Source organism: Meriones unguiculatus (assembly GCF_030254825.1).
Source record: "Meriones unguiculatus strain TT.TT164.6M chromosome X unlocalized genomic scaffold, Bangor_MerUng_6.1 ChrX_unordered_Scaffold_31, whole genome shotgun sequence".
NCBI lineage: Eukaryota > Metazoa > Chordata > Mammalia > Rodentia > Muridae > Meriones > Meriones unguiculatus.
In genome coordinates this window covers 10,000,001-10,023,739 of record NW_026843707.1, presented here as the reverse complement: position 1 = coordinate 10,023,739, position 23,739 = coordinate 10,000,001, and positions in this window count along the sequence as shown.

Here is a 23,739-nt window from a genome sequence, read left to right as displayed (position 1 = left end):
GCCCTAAAACCATCTGGCCCTGGCCATTTTTTTGCGTGGGCGATTTTGGATGACAGCTTCTATTTCCTTAATATTATATATATATATATATATATATATATATATATATATATATATATATATTCTTTTTTAGGATGAAAAAAGATATTTCAGGAAGGCAACCCATAGCTCCTTTTCTGGCATGAACTCAATGGCATACTCTTTGAACACATCCCCCTGCATGATGCAGCTTTGCAAGGCCACAAAGGGAGACAATGCACCAGCCCTGAAAAGACCTGATAGGGTAAGGTCAGATTTAAGGGGAGGAGAAACTCCCTTATCAGTGGACTAGAGGAAGGGCATAAAAGGAGAAGAGTGAGGGAACGTGCGTTGGGGAGAGATGAGGGAATGGACCACAGCTGGTTTACAGATTGAAAAATTTGTATTAAATAATAATAATAATAATAATAATAATGTATTTAGTGTAAAAAACATAGTTTTTGTGACGTGATCAGTCACTGATAGAAATGAGGCTGGACATAGAGCTCAACGGTTAATTGCATTTAATGTTGTATAGAGGACTTGTGTTCAGTTCCCAACTTAACACATTGGCAGCTTACTGCAGTCTGTATTACCAATTCCAGGGACACATATACCCATCAGCATCATTGAGTATCTACACATTTGTGGTGTACATAATGATACCCTGATACACAAATAAATAAAAATGAAACTTTAAGGCATAAAAAAGCATCTCTTTACATAACTAAATATAAGTATAGACCCCAAACCTCCTTGTCTGAGGCAGTTGCCTAAATACTCAAGGCTAAATCTTTTGGCTTTCATAAAAACTTTTTCTTTTATTCCAACATCTCTTTTCTTTACAAAGGCCAAAATCCTAAATCTTGCTGATTCCCACCGTTGGGACTTTTTGTTTTGTTTTGTTTTGTTTTGATTTGTTTTGTTTTGTTTTTTGGCCTGGCTCACTCAATGGAATTATTTCATTTCACTGCTGAGTTTACAAGTTTTTTTTTTTCTAGCTCAGAAATTATACTTTTATTCTTTCTTCTCTTGCAAATTGCTTTCCTCATCAATTGTTGATATATTCAGCATGTTTGAATTATGTTTTTTCTCCATATTCAATAAGAAGCTTTCCAGTTCAATGATTAGTACATTTTTTTAAAAAATTATATTATCTGTCAAAATAAGAACCTATACAAAAGATCTAGCTGGATAAGAAGTTTCACTGTAATGCACTAAATGATCTTTGTTCATGACAAAAACTTTTATTGAAAAACCTAACTCGGCTATATTTTAGTAAACATGAATCACCTGTCCTCTCAGACTCTTTTATTTACTTCTTTCAATAATCTTTAATTTTTGTGAATATTTACTTCTCTACAAGAACTTTGGAGGCAAAGAAAAACAAACAAGCTATAAGTTCCACTTCTTGCTAACCTTGTTAAGTCACTTTTGAACTCTCATTAGATAAGAACATCACTATTTGCAAGTTTGTTATTAAGTAGACTTAAAACAGCATAATCATCATAGTCATTGTAAAGAAATACTGGTGCTTAACTGAAAGAAGTCGTTAACTGATTTGGTTTAGCCGACATAGGATCATGAAAACAAATTTAAAAAATTGTTGAATTCAAGATGATGGAAAGCTACAAATTCAGGGAATCTATTTTTTACCAGGTTTTGCTTGCCTGAATATTTATGTTGTATTTATTTAAGTATATTTATTTAAAATGTGTAGGATAGTGGTACAGCACTTGGCTAACATGTGTGAGCATATGCTAACACTCCTATCATTGTAAAAACATATTTTGCTGTTCAGTTCAGAGAGTTCATATTAAGGATCATATATATTAAAGATTTTAGAGATTCTTCATCTCAACACTTGGAAGGAAGAGGCCGATAGGACCTTGGAAGTTCAAGGTTATCCTGTTTTAAAAGTTGAGTTTCATGACATCCAATGTTATATACATCAAAATATATATATGGATATATGAAATATATGATATTAAATATCAATATATGTCAATAAAAACAAAGAAGAAAATAATATTTATCTTTTCATTTTTTTTACTTTTAAAAATTTATGTATGTTTTTATAAATTAGTTTATTCACTTTGAATCCCAGCTGTAGGCCCCTCCCTCCCAAAGACTAGGAAACTTCCCTAGTCTTCTCATAAGGGAGGTCCTCTTCCCCTTGCATCTGAACCTAGCCTATCAGGTCTCATCAGGAGTGGCAGCATTGTTTCCCTCTGTGGCCTGGTAAGGCTGATCCTCCCTCAGGGTGAGGTGACCAAAGAGCCAATCTCTGAGTTCATGTCAGAGACAGTCCTTGTTTCTATTACTAGGACACCCCCTTGGATACTGACTTGCCATGGGCTATAGCTGTGCACAGGTTCTGGGTGTTCTAGGGTATCTCAATGCATGGTCCATGGTTGGCGTATCAGTCTGAGAAAATACATATCTGGCCAGAATTTTGTGATCTGTTGTTCTCCTCATGAAGCTCCTGTACCCTCTAAGACTTCCTATCTCCCCCTAGTTTCAAAAGATTCCATGCACTCTGCCTGGATTTGGACCATGACTCAAAATGGAGAGGAATATAAATCAATCCTACTGAACACAGGGACAGGGCAAGGCTGCCCACTCCCTCCATATCTCTATGAGAGATTACTTGTAGTCAAAGCTAGAGCAATAAGACAACTAAAGAAGATCATTAGGATCCAAATCAGAAAGGGAGAAATAAAAGTATCGCTTTTTGCAGATGATATAACAGTATACATGAGTGACGGCAAATATTTAACTAGAGAGCAACTTCAGCTGATATCACTTTCAGCAATGTGGCTGTATACAAAATTAACTCAAAAAAATCAGTAGCCCTCCCATATAGGAAATTCCAACGGGCTGAGAAATAAATTAGGAGGGAAACACCCTTTAAAATAGCCACTAATAACATGAAGTAGTTTGGGTGACCCTAATCAAGCATGTGAAAGACTGGTTTGAGAAAAACTTCAAGTCTCTGAAGAAAGAAACTGAGGAAGATATCCGAAGATGGAAAGATCTCCCATGCTCATGGATCCGTAGGATTAAGAGGGAAAATGGCCATCCTACCAAGAGCAATGTAGAGATTCAATGTAATTCCCATCATGTCTTTGGTCATCAGGGAAATGTTAATCAAATCAGCCCTGAGATTTCACCTAACAACCATCAGAATGGCTAAGATCAGAAATTCAATTGACAACCATGCTGGAGAGGATTGCAGTTAGGGGAAACACACTCCACTACTAGTGGGAATGCAAACTTTTCCAACCACTTTGGAAATTAATCTGGCATGTTTTCAGACAATTAGGAGTATCTTTTCTTCAAGATCCCGGTATGACACACATAGACATATATCCAGAAGATGCTCAAGTATACAAAAAGGACATTTGCCAAACCATGTTTGTAGCAGGTTTATTCTTACGAGCCAGGAAACAACCCAGATGCCCCTCAGTGGAGAAATGGATACAGAAATTGTGGTACATATTCACCATGGAATATTATTCCGCAGTCAAAATCAAGGATTCATGAAATTTGCAGGTAAATGTTGGGAACTGGAAAAGATCATTCTGAGGGAGGCATCCCAGTATCAGAAAGAAACATGTGGTGTATACTCACTCATAAGTGGTATTAGACATAAAATATTGGATAAACATACTAAAATCTCTACACGTAAAGAAACTAATCAAGAAAGAACACTCTGGCTGAGTTGTTCAATCCACACTCAAAATGTCAAAGCGGATGGACATCAGAAAAGGGAGAAATCAGGGAACAGGTGAGTAACCTCCCACAGAGGGCCTCTGAAGAGCCCTACACTGCAGGGTATCAGAGCAGATGCTGAGATTTAGAGCCAGACTTTGGGCCTAGTGCAGGGAATTTTATGAAAAAAAGGGGGAGATAGTAAGACCTGGAGGGGAAAGGAGCTTCACAAGGAGAGCAACAGAAGCAAAAACTCTGGGCACTGGGGTCTTTTCTGAGACTGATACTCCAACCAAAGACCATTTATAGAGATAACCTAGAACCCTGAACAGATATAGCCCATGGAAGGTCAGGGTCCAAGTTGGTTCCATAGTAATGGGGACAAGGACTGTAACTGATTGGCCTCCTCTTTGATCACCTCTCCCTGAGGGGTCTGCAGCCTTGCAAGGCCACAAGGAAGAAGAAGCAGCCACTCCAGATAGGTCCTGATAGACTAGGAATAGAAGGAAGGACAGGAGGACCTCCCCTGTTGGTGGGCTTGGTGGGACATGGGTGGAGATGGGGGAAGGAGAGTGGGATTGGGAGGGGAGGAGAGACAGAGCTATAGAGGGGATACAAGGTGAATAAATTGTAATTGATAAAATGAAAAACACCAATACAATTGTTTACAGACCTTGAAAGAACAATTGTCAATTTAATATGGAAAACAAAGACACTCAGAATTGCTAAGACAATCCTGTACAGCAACAGATCATCAGAAGATATCTCCATCCCTGAGCTCAAACTGGACTACAGAGAAATAGTCATAAAAACTGCATGGTACTGGCATAGAAACACGATGGTGGATCAATGAATGTGAATAGAAAACCCAGAAATAAACCCATACACCTATGCCTTTTTCATTTTCGTCAAAGAAGCCAAAACCATACAATGTACAAAAGACAGCATCTTCAACAAATGGTTCAGGTCTTACTGGTTTTCTACCTATGAAAAAATGCAAATACATCAATATTTATCATCCTGCATGAAACTCAAGTCCAAGTGGAACAAAGACCTGAATATTTTTATCTTAAAATTAGTAAAAGAATAGTGTTTGCCCAAATTAGTCAAAGTTCTTTTCTAGAAAATTATTTTTCTAATTCATTATCCCCTTCTACATATTGTTGCATATATTAGTAAATGAAGGGAATAAAAACTTTACTATCATTTTAATATCATTTCATGTTAGAAAAATAAAAGTTAATGATTATGTTACAAATAAACATTCTAATCTTTTATTGATATAGCACATCTGGATTTCTACTGGAAAAGTGAAAAGAATTGTTTGGATTATTTCACTTGTTTATAACTGGTTCACATTCATATTGCTCTGTTTCTTAAATGGTTTTATCTCTATTGATGGGCAAAGCTGTTGTGAAACATTCTAGAATATCTGTGCAAATACAAATGAAAGGAATCGTAGTCAAAAGATTGGAAGTAAAAGGTTGCAGATTTTTCATCTCTCTTGGAGCTTTAAATCTGCTTATTTCAGAGTATTCTAACTGGAGGTATCAAAGACCATGAGTAACAGTCATCCTCTTCCCTTTGTGGAGAGAATGATCTCCCTCAAGGTTGAAAATCTGTCAAACCACAACTCATCCTGCACCCTGAGGCATATCTTTGAGCATGATGGGCCTGATAGTGATGTAAACATCCCCCAAATCCATTGACTAAAAGTCCATATTGGTTTCCTTAATCTATTTCCACAACAAATGTGATGCCAAGGATGCCCTGGGTCCACTACTTGAGATTTTACTAGATGGACATGAACTAAAGTTACAGCTGGTTTATAAAATGGATACACAGTACTCTCAAACTGACTGTAGCAAGGGAGGCCAAAAACATTATGAGGAAGACAATCATAAATTCCATCGTCAAGGTGACACAAGCATTTTTTTCCCACCACTGGTATCAAACCATAGATCATACCAGATCTTCTCCAGGCCACTCACAATCCCTGGCTCAGTCTCAATATCGCTTTCAAAGGAGATCATCAACAAACAAAGCATCCAAGACCATGTTCTCAGCATCCAGGCAATAGCTGGTATCATGAGACAGGTCTCGTCCAAGTTTCGGGAATCTTCCTGTTTCAAGCATGAAGAAATCTAAATCTAAATATTCAGGCAAGAGTGCACCCAAGTGTCATTCAGGAGAAGGTAGGAACAGAGAGTTTCAATACTCCTCAGCACATAGCCTGAGTATTGGGAAAGATGAGGGTCAAGAGAAAAACCACTTACTGAGTGGAGAGAGATTTTGAAAAAAACAGTGGAAGTAGGAAAATTGGTACATTGTATAGTATTTTATTGTCAACCTTTTTCAAGTTTTAACCTAAATTTACTATTACACTTATTATGTTATTTGAATATTATGATTACATATAAAGTATTGAAATACTTAATTTTTTCCATTGTAAATTTTTGAAATAAAACATAATCATGTTTAGAATATTTATCTATTTATTAAGTTAATAGAGTATTAGCACCAAATCCTCCTTTGACAATATGTACTCTGATTTGTTATCTAAAACTTGGTAATTAGACTTACTTCTTTATAGTCCTCATCCTTTCAAGTTAAAAGCTATATATTTATTTGGTATGATTGATAACTAAATCCTTCAATTGTATAATGATATTAGAATTGTTTTATAATATTGATTAAGCAGCAGTGTAAAATTTAATGTTTTGTGTATGTATCAAGAACATTGGTACAATAGCTGAGATTGTACTTAGTTATTATTGTGGTGTTTACAGTACAGATTAACTGACTAGTTTACAGCTTGAAAAGTCTCTTATGCAATGCATTTGCTTAAACTAGTTCTAGTGTCTATTGCTTTCCTTTTTAACTGTATGGTTAGTACTGCAAAATCCCTGGGTCATAAATTATGTTCAATTCCTCACTTTTTAAAAAAAGAAAATAGAGTTATTATATAATATATTCTGATCGTATTTTCTCCTTTTACAACTTCCCTAAGATCTTCCGGACCACTTAAACCCACACACTCATATACGTCCTTTCTGTCTCTCATAAGTAAGCAGTTAACCGTATAAGAAAACAACAACATAAACATAATAAGAAACACAGGAACAGATAAAAACAAAACAATACTAATAGAAACCTCAAAGAAAGACATAAAAGAAACACAGCTATCACAGAAACATTTTTACTTACACAGAAATTCCATAAAAACAGAAAATAATAGGCTATAATATATAAACAATAACATGTAAGGTTAAAATAATTCAAACAAGGCATTATGAGATAAAAAACCTCCAAAAATACATTGATCATTTATGTTTGCTATTTACTTCTAGGCATGGGGCCTGCCAATAAGTATGGTTGGTAAAACTAGCTAGACAGCATTGGAGAAAACTGACTTTCCCTTGGAAGGGATTAACAATCACAGATTGTTTCTGCATTAAGTGTGAGGCTTCTGTCCATATCCCCACTTTGCCGTGGAAACCCAACTGCCTCAGACCCATGCACAGTACCTTCCAGTACACTGAACACTAGTCAGTAGAGATGAAGGTTCTCAGTTGCCACCAGCTCAACTTCTCCATGTTCTGTGACATATGTATGCTTTTTCTTCAGCAATGCAGCTATGCAGCCTTACTATCCATTTCTGGAGAGCAATGGATATTGCCAGAGACAGACTGAGTTACCTGAGTTCTTCTTTGGGACATTTTGGTATGAACTCAATTAGACATAACACATTCCTGGTGCTGAAGGTTTCATTTGGTGGCAAGATATAGCTAGTGGAGATATGTCTCCCCCATTATTTGGTGATTGCATTATGATTCCTGTCACATATGTATGTATTTTATAAAACAGTTCTACATGAACCCTCAATTCACCCTTGGTTTTAGCTATCTCTTCTCATACTCCCAGCCTTAACCATTCTTTGTTGCATTTTCCATTTAATCCTCCAGGGAGAGTTTCTCCATCTGTCTTTCTATAAATCTGGAATGCATCCAAGCTGATTATGGTGCATAATCTTTCTATATGCTACTGGAATTAGGGCTGAAATATTTTTAATGCGTTTTTTTTAATATATGTTCTTAACAGAAATTGCTCTATACTCTTCCCTTTTGGGTCTTGGTGTGGATTACGTATTGAGGTGTGTCCTTGTGAAAAATAATTACACTTTGTATTTTTTCTTTCTATATTGCAGAATAATTAGAGGTATTAGCAATGATATTTATATGAAAGATTGTAATCGTCTGTGTTAAATCTAATTTTCTCTAACCTTTTTTGTTTGACTGATTTAATTAGTGCCTCTATTTCACTAGTTCTAATATAATTACTTATCCAGTTTTGATTTAAATTTAGTAGGCTGCATATAAGTTTATCTGTTTATTTCAGGTTTTCTATTTTCTTGGAGCACAGACTTTTAAAATATGTCCTTACAATTCTCTGGGGTTTTTTTTGTTGTTGTTGTTTTTGTTGTTGTTGTGTGTTTTTCCTCCCATGTATAATCTGTAATTCTATTAATTTGGATATCCTCTCTATATGTTAGTGTTAATTTGGCTAAGTATCAATCTTACCTATTTTCTTTTCATTGTTTTGTTTCATTCTGTTTTATTGATGTCATCTGTAAATTTGATTGTTTCTTGCTTCCTAATCCTTTGTAACTTCGTTTTTCTTTTCATTGTATTGCATTAAAGTATGTCATTAAGCTGCTCATATGTGATCTCTCCAGTTTTTATATGTAAATAGTTGGTGCTTTGCATTTGACTCTAAAACTGACTTCCTCTGTCTTATCTATTTGGGTAAATAGTATTTTCACTTGATTTCAATTTTTTTTAAAAATGGTTTTAGTTTTTAATTTCCTTCTTAATTTCTATCTTGAATCAATTTTCTGTCAGCAGTGACTTGCTCACTTTTAACATGTTTTTAAACTACTATTGTTCTTGTTTTCATGTAGTTTTAATCTGTGGTGGTCATGTAGGGTATAGGGTGTGATTTAAATTTTTTCCTTACTGTTGAGACTTGCTTTATTTTCAAGACTTTGGTCAATTTTGGAAGAAATTCTATGAGCTATTGAAAAGAAAGTATATTCTGAGTTTGGGTTAAATCTTCTCTAAAAGTCTGCTAAGCTTATATACATGTGAAATCTTTTAGCTACAGCTTTTTTCGGGTTAATTTTTGTCTGGATCACCTGTAAATTACTGAGAGTGAGGTCCTGAAGCCTCCCACTACCACTGTGTGGAGGTCAATATACTTTTCTATCTGTAATAGTATTTCTTTTATGAAGACAGTTACTTTTGTGCTTGGTATATGAATGCTTAAAACAGCAATAACTTTTTGGCAGTTTTTTTTTTTTTTCAACTTTGCTGACTATGTAGTGTTCCCTGTCTGTTCTGATTAGTTTTTAGTCTATTTTGTTTTGTTTTTTGTCAGATATTAAAACTGTTACACCTGCTTGGTTTTTGTCTCCATTTGCTTTCAACATGCTTTTTCTTTCTTTTATCCCGAGGTAATGTTTATTTTTGACTTTCAGATCTTGTTCTTGGATATCACAGAATGATGCATCCTGCTTTTTTCTTTGATTCTTTGTTAATTATACTTTATTCACTTTGTATCCCTCTGTGGTTGCCTCTGTCCTCCAGTCCCAATTTCTCCCTTCCTCTCCCCTCTGCACAAATGCCACTCCCCAAGTCCACTGATAGGGGAGGACTTATTTTCCTTCCTTCTTTTCCTAGTCAGTTAGGCCACATCAGGAGTAGCTCCATTGTCTTCTTCTATTGCCTGGTAATGCTGCTTCACCCTTCCGGGGGCCAGGGGTTAATGAAAGAGCAGGCCAAACAGTTCATGGAGAATATGTTTCAGGCCCTCTCTTTTCTAGAACCTACATTGAGAATTCAGGCTTTATTTAATGGCTGTGTCTTCATGATTTATCTTATAGCTCCCATTTTTCTTTTCAAATTTCATAATTTTTTTCCTTTCCTTGGCTGCAAATTTCGTGATTTACTGGTTCTTAATTACTGAATAGTATTCCAGTGTGTAAATTTTCCACAATTTCTGCATTCATTCCTCAGTTTATGGACATCTGGGTTGATTCCAGATTCTGACAATTACGAATAAAGGTGCTAGGAACGTAGTAGAACAAATGTCCTTGTTGTGTGCTTGAATATATTTTGGATATATGTCAAGGAGTAGGATGGCTGGATCTTGAGGAGGCACTATTCCTAATTGTCTGAGAAAGATCCAAATTGATTTCCAAAGTGCATGTACATTTTCCATTCCCACTAGCAATGAAGGAGGTCTCCCTTTTCTCCACGTTCACTCCAGCATGTTTTGTCACTGGACTTTTTGATCTGAGCCATACTGACAGGTGTAAGATCATCCTGAGTGAGGTATCCCCAAAGCAGAAAGACATACTTGATATATAACTTAGTTATTTGTGGACGGTAGACATAAGATATAGGATAAACATACATAATAGGTATATCAAAGGTAGCTAAGCATGAAGGAGGACCCTGAGTTATATGAGCAAGCCTCACTCAGACAGCCAATTTGGAAGAGTGAACAGCCAATTGGGAAGAGCCAACAGGGAAGAGCACAGGAGCCTACAACAGAGAGCCACTGATAGATTCTACCCAGCAGGGTATCAGAGCACATGCTGAGACTCACAGACATAATTTGGGTAGAGTGGAGGGTACCTTATAAAACAAGGAGGAGATAAAAAGACCTTGAGGGGACAGGAGCTCCTCAAGGAGAGCAACAGAAACAAAAAAAATCTGTGCAACGGGTCTATTCTTAGATGAATGTTCCAACCAAGAAATTTGCTTGGAGATAACTTAGAATTCAAGCAGGGATGTAGCCCATGGCATCTCGGGTCACAAAGGAAGAAAATGTAGCTTGTTTTGATGAGACATGATAGGCTAGGATCAGATGGAAAAGGAGGAAAACCTCCCCTATCAGTGGACTTAGGGAGGGGCATGGGAGAAGAGGAGGGATGGAGGAAGGTTGGGATTGGGAAGGGATGTGGCAGGGGTATATAGCTGGGATACAAAGGGAGTAAACTGTAAATAATTATAAAGTAATTTTAAAATTAAAATAAAACAAAATATATTAAAACAAGTAAATGGAGATTGTAACACTAACATGTTATAAAATTCTAGGATGTATAATGGTATTGCAAATAAGTATTATTTTTTTTTCAAGTCATCCTGTTTGAATCAAGACATATGCAACCAGATTAATAATGTCATAATTAAAATATAATTTCAACCTTTCCCCACTTCCATTTCCTCCCTTCAACCTTCCCCCTTTCTTCCTGCCTTTATATCTTCTAAAATTCATGACTTTATTAAATTCATATTTATTGTTACATGTACATGTAAAAAGATAAATATAGTCATACAACACACTAAATTTAAGTCCTGTTGCTTTGTGAATATGATTCCAGTGCAGAACACTTGGTATTGGATTACTAACTTGTGGTGTCTTTTAGGGGTAGTAGAATGTCCTCTACCAGCAGTTATTATTTGCCTTTAGTTCTGTGTTTATTGATGAGTCACTCATCCCACATCATCAAGTGTATTAATGTCCTTTTTTTCGTTTTGTTCTTTGTTTTGTAAAAGTATTGCTAAAACAAAAAAAGAAAGAAAAAATGAAAAAGTATTGTTATCATCACCACACATCCAAAATTTCCCATCCTCCTTGCACCCTGGAAAGTCCAGGGAGAACTTATCAGTTCTATCTAAAATATACATCATATGTTTTAAGCATGCCTGTCACATTTTAGAGTTCTGGTTAAGTATTTACTATATTCATGAAAAATAAAATAAAAAAAAAAGAAAAATAAAAACAGGAAACAAAATCTCTAACATAAATCCTGTACTAAGGAGCTGTGATACAGAGCTATTTATTCATTCATTCACTTATTTGCTATTATAAACTGTGTTGTGCTGGGGAATAGAAACTTAATTTGAATTTCATGCTTAGACACACAATAGGCTCTACCACTGTGATATGCCATTTCTGCAGCTCCCAAGTAGAATTTTGAAATAGTTAAAAATCTTTTTCACTGTTGCTCTCCTTGTGGAGACCCTGTCCTCTCCAGCTCTTACTATTTCCCAGTTCTTAACTAAAATTCAATTCACTCTGCCAAACAGTTGCCCATCAGGCTCAGCAGCTGCTTTGATAGTCTGTAGGGCAGAGGCTTTCAGAGGCTCTCTGTGGTAGGTTCCTAGGTTGTTTCCTGTTTTCTTCTTCTTCTGATGTCCATCCTCTTTGCCTTTCCGGATGTGTATTGGACATTTTAGTTAGGGTCCTCTCTCTTGCTTAGTTTCTTTCGATGCACAGGTTTTAGTGGGTTTGTCCTATGTTGTAAGTCTATATGAGTGAGTATATACCATGTGTGTCTTTTTGCTTCTGGGACAACTAACTCAGGACGATCCTTTCCAGATCCCACCATTTACCTGCAAATTTCATGATTTCCTTACTTTTCATTGGTGACTAATATTCCATTGTGTAGATGTACCACAATTTCTGCATCCATTCTTCAGTTGAGGGGATCTGGGTTGTTTCAAACTTCTGGCTATTACAAATAAAGCTGCTACAAACATAGTTGAGCAAATGTCCTTTTTGTGTACTTGAGCCTCTTTTGGATATATGCCCAGTAGTGGTATGGCTGGATCTTGAGGAAGTGCCATTCCTAGTTGTCTGAGAAAACACCAGATTGATTTCCAGAGTGGTTGTACAAGTTTACATTCCCACCAGCAGTGCAGAAGGGTTCCCCTTTCTCCACAACCTCTCCAGCATGTGTTGTCACTTGAGTTTTTGATCTTGGCCATTCTCATGGGTGTAAGGTAAAATCTCAGGGTTGTTTTGATTTGCATTTCCCCAATGGCTAGTGAGGTTGAGCATTTCTTTAAGTGCTTCTTTGCCATTCGGTATTCCTCTACAGAGAATTCTCTGTTTAGCTCTGTTCCCCATTTTTTTAAGGAGATTACTTGGTGTGTTGCTTTTCAGCTTCTTTAGTTCTTTATATATACTGGATATGAGTCCTCTGTCAGATAAAGGTTTGGTGAAGATTTTTTTTTAATCTGTAGGCGGTCGCTTTGTTTTGATGACGGTGTCCTTTGCTTTACAGAAGCTTTTCAGTTTCATGAGGTCCCATTTATTGATTGTTGCTCTTAGAGCCTGTGCTGTTGGTGTTCTGTTCAGGAAGTTTTCCCCTGTACCAATGAGTTCTAGGGTATTTTCCACTTTTTGTTCAAGCCGATTTAATGTGTCTGGTTTTATGTTGAGGTCTTTGATCCACTTGGACTTCAGTTTTGTGCAGGGTGACAAGTATGGATCTATTTTCATTTTTCTACATGTAGACATCCAGTTAGACCAGCACCATTTGTTGAAGATGCTATCTTTTTTCCATTATATGGTTTTGGCGTCTTTTTCAAAGATCAGGTGTCCATAAGTGTGTGGGTTTATTTCTGGGTCCTCTGTTAGGTTCCATTGATCCAACATTCTGTTTCTATGCCAGTACCATGCAGTTTTTAAAACTGTTGCTCTATAGTACAACTTAAGATCAGGGATGGAAATACCTCCAGAAGATCTTTTATTGTAGAGGATTGTTTTAGCAATTCTGGGTTTCTTGTTATTCCATATGAAGTTGAGAATTTTTCTTTCCAGGTCTGTAAAGAATTATGTTGCAAATTTGATGGACATTGCATTGAATCTGTAGATTGCTTTTGGTAAGATGGCCATTTTTACTATGTTAATCTTGCCAAGCCATGAGCATGGGAGATCTTTCCATCTTCTCATATCTTCTTCTAATTCTTTCTTCAGAGATTTGAAATTTTTTTCATACAAGTCTTTGACTTCCTTGGTTAGGGTTACTCCGAGATACTTTATGTCCTTTGTGGCTATTGTGAAGGGTGTTGTTTCCCTAATTTCTTTCTCAGCCCTTTTGTCTTTTGTATACAGGAGGCCTACTGATTTTTTTGAGTTCATTTTGTATCCAGCCACTTTGCTGAAGGTGTTTTTCAGCTGTAGGAGTTCCCTGGTAGAGATTTTGGGGTCACTCTCATATACTATCATATCATCTGCAAATAGTGATAATTTGACTTCTTCCTTTCCAATTTGTATCCCCTTGATCTCCTTCAACTGTCTTATTGCTCTAGCAAGGACTTCCAGCACTATGTTGAAGAGATATGGAGAGAGTGGGTAGCCTTGTCTTGTCCCTGATTTCAGTGGGATTGCTTTAAGTTTCTCTCCATTCAGTTTGATGTTGGCTATAGGCTTGCTGTATATTGCCTTTACTATGTTTAGATATGTGCCTTGTATCCCTGATCTCTCCAATACTTTGAACATGAATGGATGTTGGATTTTGTCAAATGCTTTTTCAGCATCTAGGGAGATTATCATGTGTTTTATTTTCTTTCAGTTTGTTAATATGGTGGATCACATTGATGGATTTCCGTATATTGAACCACCCCTGCATACCTGGGATGAAGCCTACTTGGTCATAGTGGATGGTATCTTTGACGTGTTCTTGGATTTGGTTTGCAAGTATTTTATTAAGTATTTTTGCATCAATGTTCATAAGGGAGATTGGCCGGAAATCTCTTTCTTTGTTGAGTCTTTGTGAGGTTTAGGTACCAAGGTGAGTGTGGCTTCATAGAATGAATTTTGTAATATTCCTTCTGTTTCTATTTTGTGGAATAGTTCGAAGACAATTGGTGTTAGCTCTTCTTTGAAGGTCTGGTAGAATTCTGCGCTGAAGCCATCTGGTCCTGGGATTTTTTGGAGGGGAGACTTTTGATGACCGCTTCTATTCCTTTGGGGGATATAGGACTATTTAGTTAATATACCTGGTCGTGTTTCAGCTTTGGTAAGTCAAATCGATCAAGAAAATTGTCCATTTCATTTAGATTTTCAAATTTTATGGCATATAGACTTTTGAAGTAAGTCCTAATGATTGTTTGGATTTCCTCAGTGTCTGTAATTATATCCCTCTTTTCATTTCTGATTTTATTGATTTGGGTGGTGTCTCTCTGCCTTTTAGTTAACCTGGCTAAGGGTTTGTCGATCTTGTTGATTTTCTCAAAGAACCAGCTCTTGGTTTCATTGATTCTTTGAATTGTTTTATTTGTTTCCAATTGATTGATTTCAGCCCCGAGTTTGATTATTTCCAGCCGTCTACTCCTTCTTGGTGTGTCTGTTTCTTCTTTTTCTAGGGTTTTTAAGTGAGCCATTAGGGTGTTTGAATGAGCTGTCTCGAATTTCTTCTTGAAGGCACTTAGTGCTATGAAGTTTTCTCTTATCACTGCTTTCATTGTGTCCCACAAGTTTAGGTATGTTGTGTCTTCATTTTCATTGGTTTCTAGAAAGACTTTAATTTCTTTCTTTATTTCTTCCCTGACCAAGCTGTCATTTAGTAACAAGTTGTTCAGTTTCCACGTGTGTGTAGGCTTTTTGTTATTTCTGTTTTTGTTGAGGTCCAGCTTTATTCCATGGTGATCAGGAAAGATACATGGGATTATTTCAATCTTCTTGTATCTGTTGAGGCTTGCTTTGTGACCCACTATATGGTCTATTTTGGAGAAGGTTCCATGAGGTGCTGAGAAGAATGTATATTCTTTTGTGTTTGTGTGTAGAGTTCTGTAATGTCTGTTAGTTCCATTTGATTCATGACCTCTGTCACAGACATTGTTTCTTTGTTTAATTTCTGTTTTGTTGACCTGTCCTTTGTTGAGAGTGGGGTGTTGAAGTCTCCCACTATTAATGTGTGGGGATCTATATGTGCTTTCAATTTTATCAATGTTTCTTTCACAAATGTGGGTGCCCTTGTATTTGGGGCATAGATGTTCAGGATTGTGATGTCTTCCTGGTGGAATTTTCCCTTGATGAGTATGAAGTGTCCTTCCCCATCTCTTTTGATTAATTTTGGTTGAAAGTCTATTTTATCAGATATTAGAATGGCTACTCCTGCTTGCTTCTTGGGTCCGTTTGCTTGGAAAGTCGTCTTCCAACCCTTTATCCTCAGGTAATGTCTATCTTTGTGTCTTAGGTGTGTTTCTTGTATGCAACAGATTGCTGGGTTTTGTTTACGTATCCATTCTGTTAATCTGTGTCTTTTTATTGGAGAGTTGAGTCCATTGATGTTGAGAGAGATTAATGACAAGTGGCTGTTAGATCTCTTGATTTTGATGTTGGCTGCGGTCATACGTTTGTGTGCTTGGTTGCTTTTTGTTTTACTGTAGTGGGGTTATTTATTTCCTGTGTTTTCTTGAATGTAGCTAGCTTTCTTGGGTTGTATTTTCCCTTCCAGTGTCTTCTGTAATGCTGGATTTGTACGTAGGTATTTTTGAAATTTGTTTTTGTCATTGAATATCTTGCTTTCTCCATCTATGAGGACTGAGAGTTTTGCAGGGTATAGTAGCCTGGGCTGACATCTGTGTTCTCTTAGGGTCTGCATGATATCCGTCCAGGCCCTTCTGGCTTTCATAGTCTCTGTTGAAAAGTCAGGTGTGATTCTAATGGGTTTGCCATTATATGTTACTTGGCCTTTTTCCCCTGCAGCTTTTAGTATTTTTTCTTTGTTCTGTATACTTACTGTTTTGATTACTATGTAGCAGGAGGAATTTCTTTTCTGGTCAAATTTGTTGGGTGTTCTGTAGTCCTCATGTATTCTAATTGGCCTCTCCTTTAGCTTGGGGAAATTTTCTTCAATGATTTTGTTGAAAATATTTTCTGGGCCTTGGAGAAGGGAGTCTTCTTTTTCCTCTATACCTATTATTCCTCCGTTTTGTCTTTTCATATTGTCTTGGATTTCTTGGACGGTCTGTGTCAGGAATTTTTCGGATTTAACATTTTCTTTGACAGATCCATCGATTTCTTCCATTGTATCTTCTACACCTGAGATTCTTTTTTCCATATCTTGTAGTCTGTGGGTTATGCTTACCTCTATAGTTCCTGTTTTCTTCCCTAGATTCTTCCTTTCCATTATTTCCTCCGTTTTTTTTTTCTTTAATTTTTCCAATTCTATCTTCAGGTCTTGAGTTGTTTTGTTTACTTCCTTCACCTATCTGATTGTACTTTCCTGTTTTTCTTTTAGTTCCCTCAACTCTGTTTCTTTTTATTTCATTCAGTGCTTTAAGCATTTCCTTTCTAAAGGCCATAAACTGTTTGGCTGCAGCTTCCTCTATTTCTTTACAGTTTATCTTCCTCTATGTGTTTACAAATCTTATTTGTTTCCTCTGTTATCATTTTCATGAGCATCCTTGTTAGGTCATCTTCTTGGATTTCAGTTATGCTGGGGTGTCCAGGGCTACTTGCCCCCGGGTAACTGCGTTCTGGAGATGCCATATTGCTCAGTCTTTTGTTGCTTGAGCTTTTACGCTGGCCTCTACCCATTGTGCTATCTTAGGTGTTTGGGGTTATTTTCTGGTGGTTCCTGGGGATCCTGTGGTGGAGAGAATCCCCTTTGCAGAAAGCTGGTTTTTCCTGAAGGGTGTCTTCTCAGCTTTTTGGGTATAGTCCCTGGATGGCTGGTGTTTTTTCAGGAGTTGCTCACCTTAGGGATATAGACCTGAGTGGTAACTGTGGTCTTTGTTAGTCGAGAGGGTTCTCCTCTCACCCAGGGAAGTCCTGAGGGCAGCTGCCCTGTTTCTGGGTTTCTTGTTGTAAATTTAATGATCAGCTGCTGTGACCCAGTTGGACATCAGGCGCGCATCAACTGTTTGTGCCTGTGTCTGGAGCAAAGCTGAGTGCTGGCGCCTCGGCCCCACTAGTCTGCTAGACTTTTTCTAGGGAAGGATTGGGTGATTTAGGTCAGTACAGTTTCCTTCCTTCCCTGTGGATTCTCTGGAGACACGGACTCCCAGTGTCTTATTTTGCCCTGGTGCACACTGCTCAGTGTCCGCCAGCTGACTGGCCACAGAAACTGCCTGTGCCTGGAGCACATCTGTGTGATGGCGGCTCAGTCTCTGCCAGCTGTCTGGTGCGCAGAAACTGCCTGTGTCTGCTTTTGCGCCTTTGGGAACCTGGGTGCCTCCCTAAGCTGGGTAATTTTCCTGGGACCTTTTCAGGTTCGGGGTGTTGGCTGAGTGCTCTGAGATCAGACCAGCCGTTTCCCTCCCTGTGTGTTTGCACTGGACAGGACAGTGAAACTCATTCGCTGGTGCCCTGGTGCCCACATTTCTATCTCAGGCAGCACGTCAGGTGCGCAGGCAGGCAGGGCTCAGTGCAGGAACCTGGGTCCCCAGCTCTGGCTCCGGGCTGTCTCCTGGGGTGCCCGTGGACCCCGAGTCTTTTCCAGGGGATGTCTGGGTGACCTAAGGCCGGTCCCAGTCATTTCCTGTACCCTGGGGTTATCTCTCGAATGCAAATTCCAGTCTCTGATAGTGTGGTGTGCAAGGTTCAGTCTGGGACCATGACCAGAGACACTGGCTTGTGGCTCTGGGCTAGGACTGGGGCTGGCGACCAGCAGCCAAATTGGCAGAACCGGGATGTCTTCCGCGGTTTAGCCAGGTGAGTAAAAAGCTGATTGAATCCCCCACCGTGGGGTATCCTCTCACCTGGGAAACACAATGACTGTGTTTTATGGCCGCGAATTCTGATTACTGCTCACTGTGCTGATCCTGCTGCTGCTGCTCAGAATGAGAGTCCTCCCGGTGCCGCCATCTTGCCCCTCCTCCCCTATTTTATTTTCTAAAAAAGACAACACAAACAAAGTGAGTCTAGATCTGCTCCAGTGCTGTACTGACTTCCTCAAGATGGTAGGCAATAAGACTTGGGTCCCGAGCCAGCTCTGCTTTGTAGTTTTCTCTGTCTGTGCTGTGTTTGCTGATTCTGACTCAGGTGAGTTGTGCAGTTGTGGAGCAGGCAGAATGGGGCCATATCTCCCCAGCAATACCAGAAGGTATCCTCTCTACAGGATGGTGAGAGTCAGTGCCATTAGCCACAACAACCTGGAAGGTTTCAAAAAGATAGTGAAACTGGGCTTCTTGGTTAAGTGCCAGGAGCAGCTTGTATCCAGAAGGTGTTCACAGGACGGTGATAGTGGGTGCCCAAGTTTGGAGTCTTACCCTCAGTACCAGAATTTTCCATTGAACAGGCAGTGAGAGTGAACAACCAAGTCAGAGCCAAGATCAATTTGTCGTAGGAATGTTTTCACTGAAGTTAGGATTTGCTGGATGGCCTAAGGCTGCATGTTCAGAGCTGCAAACGGATGTTTCCAGGAATGCATCCATAGCAGGTGGCCTTGGGCAGGAGTCTAGAATTTTATTTTATTTTTCCTGGAATGATCCTGGTGGCCGGAATTTGATCTTCACATATTCACATGGATTCTTCTTTCACCTGAGAAACAGACTGCAGGAGTTTGGAGCCCACAGGAAGACCTGCTGGTCACTCTCCTCCCAGTGCTCAGCTGCTATTTATAGACACTGTGTGGTTGGCCCTTCCATCTTGAGTCTTCCATTTAATTTGTCTTAGGCTTTGTTTTACTTGGGATAATGTTACAATTCCTAAAATCTGTGTGGACACCTTCTGAAGGGACCAATGTAGATTCCAAGATTCCTTTGATGTTATATTTGCATCAGATCCTGTGTCCACCTAACTTTCAATTTTAATTATATTTTGTTCTCATTTTACTCTTGGTCTGTGGTCATTCATAGCCGTTTGCTAAAACTACTTCCAAATCCACAAGTAAATCTATATCCTTGTGTTGTTTGATATCTCTCTGATTTTTTAAAAGGTAAACATTTTTTATTACAAACTTCCTTCAGAGATTTTCTCTTCCTGCTTGATAAATGTTTAGAAAAGTGAGTTTTCATTTTCAGATGACTCTAGAGTTCTTATCTATTCATTTCTGTGTGGTATTCTAGTTGGTTGTGCTTGATTATGAATTTGTAGGACTTAGAAAATTTTCTGATATAATTCTGGTGAATGAATTCTCAATGTTTTTAGCTTTAGTTTTCAGCTCAGCTGTTGGATTCTTAGGTTGGCACCTTAGTAATTTATCACCACACCTATTAACACAGACAAACACATAACAAAGCTATGTGATACTTGATTCACTTAACTGTGTCTCTTTCTGTTCTTTGGAGCTTTTTAAAGATGTTCTCTCAACCATTTTATGATTAACAAAACACTACCATATTTACATCTCTGGATTGGAGTTTATTCTTATGTTATCTGCACTGAAATAATTCATAGGAGCACCCAGACGCAGCTTGTTATCTCTCATCCTATCTTTCAAGTAAAGGCAATGATTTTTGTGAAGTCCAAAATCATGAGGTGATGTTATTGAACTGACCATAAATGCATTTGTATTAGAAAATGATACATATGCAACCAGCATTAGCAAATCTGTGAAATTTGATGTATATTTATTGTAATGATAGCCGTTGAAAATGTGTTGAGATGATATTTAGCTATATTCTGATGATACCTTTACATAAAGAGTATTATCTTCAACAATTTCATATATCTAGTAGCAATTCCATTGTTTTTTTTTATGAGCTATTGGTCATACACCTCTTTTCACAACAAATAGAAGTATAAAACTCTAATCAAATAGAACTTAATTGAAACAAATGTCTTTCCCAATAGGGCCTACATAGATGCCATGAAATAGTTGTGGGTTACCAGAATTAAGAGTAAGTGAGGTGATGTATTCAAGTAGCCTTGAGAGTCCAAAAATTCTGTTAGACATCCTACAACACAAAGGATAGTGTCCCTGAACTGCTGTTAGGCTCCCAAACTGAAGAATATTGATGTTATGAAATTTATCCACAGGACTACAATTTTCTCCAAGTATGAAATGGGGGTGAATATTATCTTAAAAGACTCACTATAATCAGATATTTATTATTGTAGCCTTATGTCTGTCTGTGGAGGGTTTATTTTAACAATTTGTCTCTTTTGATTTTATTACAAGTATATAAGGCTAGGATCAATATACTCATTTGTTTTGAGAGGCAATTTATGTCACTTCTAGAGTCTAGCAACATTAAGAGCATTTAAACTAATTTAAACCTATATACCTTGTTTAATTTTTTTATGATCTTCAACATTCCTATGACTTAACCTCATGAATTATGAAAACCACAACATTCAATGAACTATCAACAAGTAGTACTATAGAATCTAAGTGGGTTCCATTGTAATAGGATCAGGGACTCTATCTGACATGAACTGATTGGACTGCTCTTTAATTAACTCCCCATGAGGGATAAGCAGCATTACCAGTCCACAGAAGAAGACAATGCAGCCACTCCTGATGAGACCTAATTGACTAGGATCAGGAGGAAGAAAAAGAAGACCTAGCTATCAGTGGACATGAGGAGAAGCATGCATGCAGTGGGTGAAGGAAGGGAAGGATTGGGGCAGGAGGAAGGAAGGAACCACAGAGAGAATACAAAGTGAATAAAGTGTAATTACTAAAGCATTAAAAAAGAATACTGTAAATCATCATAAAAATGTAATTACCATGAACCTCAATGAATTTATTGACAAGTTTTCTATAGTAGTCTACGATGTTGTATGCTGAGAGAAATATTAAAATATAATATTTTTATTCTCATTTAATTTCTCTAAATTTATTTAGGATAAGATGAGTCTTTCTCAAGGGAAATGATCCAAACATTTCTTCTCCCTTTGTTTATAATACTAGGCATTCAGCGACAACCCCTGTTCCCCTTACTAGTGGCTGGCTCTTTGATTATCTCCTTCTGATGGGGGAGCCATGGGAAGAGCCATACCATTCCAGAGGAAAACAGTGCAGCCAGTCCTGATGAGACCTCATAGGCTAGGGTCAGATGGAAGGGAAGGAGGACTGCCCCTATCTTTGGACTGGGGGAAAGGCATAAGAAGAGATCAGGGAGGAATGATAGAATTGGGAGGGTTCTAGAGAGGGGGCTACAGTTGTGATACAAAATGAATCAAGTAAGAGTATCTTTTCTTCAAGATCCTAGGTATAACACACCTAGACATATATCCAGACGATGCTCAAGTATGCAAAAAGGACATTTGCCAAACCATGTTTGTAGCTGGTGTGTTCCTAACAGCCAGAACCAGGAAACAACCCAGATGCCCCTCAGTAGAGAAATGAATACAGAAATTGTAGTACATATACACCATGGAATATTACTCCGCAGTAAAAAACAAGAAATCATGAAATTTGCAGGTAAATGGTGGGAACTGGAAAAGATCATTCTGAGGGAGGCATCCCAGTATCAGAAAGAAACATGTGGTGTATACTCACTCATAAGTGGTATTAGACATAAAATATTGGATAAACATACTAAAATCTCTACACCTAAAGAAACTAATCAAGACAGAACACTCTGGCTGAGTTGTTCAATCCACATTCAAAATGTAAAAGAGGATGGACATCAGAAAAGGGAGAAATCACGGAACATGTGAGTAACCTCCCCAGAGGGCCTCTGAAGAGCCCTACACTGCAGAGTATCAGAGCAGATGCTGAGATTTAGAGCCAGACTTTGGGCCTAGTGCAGGGAATTTTATGAATAAAGGAGGAGATAGTAAGACCTGGAGGGGAAAGGAGCTACACAAGGAGAGCAACAGAAGCAAAAACTCTGGGCACTGGGGTCTTTTCTGAGACTGATACTCCAACCAAAGACCATTTATAGAGGTAACCTAGAACCCTGAACAAATGTAGCCCATGGAAGTTCAGTGTCCAAGTTGGTTCCATAGAAATGGGGACAAGGATTGTAACTGATTGGCCTGCTCTTTGATCACCTCTCCCTGAGGGGTCTGCAGCCTTACCAAGCCACAATTAAGAAGCAGCAGCCACTCCAGATAGGTCCTGATAGACTAGGAATAGAAGGAAGGACAGGAGGACCTCCCCTGTTGGTGGGCTTGGTGGGACATGGGTGGAGATTGGGGAAGGAGAGTGGGATTGGGAGGGGAGGAGAGACAGAGATATAGAGGGGATACAAGGTGAATAAATTGTAATTGATAAAATGAAAAACACCAATACAATTGTTTACAGACCTTGAAAGAACAATTGTCAATTTAATATGGAAAACAAAGACACTCAGATTTGCTAAGACAATCCTGTACAGCAACAGATCATCAGAAGATATCTCCATCCCTGAGCTAAAACTGGACTACAGAGAAATAGTTATAATACCTGTATGGTACTGGCATAGAAACACGATGGTGGATCAATGAAAGTGAATAGAATACCCAGAAATAAACTCACACACCTATGCGTTTTTGATTTTTGTCAAAGAAGCCAAAACCATACAATGTATAAAGACAGCATTTTCAACAAATGGTGCAGGTCTTACTGGATTTCTACCTATGAAAAAATGCAAATGCATCAATATTTATCACCGTGCATGAAACTCAAGTACAAGTGGAAAAAAGACCTGAATATTATATCTTAAAATTAGTAAAAGAATAGTGTTTGCCCAAATTAGTCAAAGTTCTTTTCTAGAAAATTATTTTTCTTTTTTTTTTTTTTTTGATGTGTAATTTAAGGTTTAATAGTGTTTCTTTTTATCAGTTACATTTAATTAACTCTGTATCCCAGCCATGTCCCAATCGCTCATTCCCTCCCAGTCCTTCCATCCCTCCCTCATCTCCACCGTGCCCCTTTCCAAGTCCATTGATGGGGGGTGGACATCCTCCTCATTCATCTGATCCTGTTTTATCAGGTATCCTGAGGACTGGCTGCAAAGCCCTCCTCTGTGGCCTAACAGGACTGCTCCTCCCTTCGGGGGTGGGGAGACCAAAGAGCCAGTCATTGAGTTCCTGTTAGAAATAGTCCCTGTTCCCCTCACTTTGGGAAACCAATTGGTAACTGTGCTACCACAGGCTACATCTGAGTGGAGGTTCTAGGTTATATCCATACATGATCCTTGGCTGAATGTCAGTCTCAGAAAAGACCCTGTGCCCAGATATATTTGGTCCTTGTGGAGCTCCTATCCTTTCCCCATCAGACTAACTCCCCTTCTTTCTTATGATTCCCTGTACTCTGCCAAAGGTTTG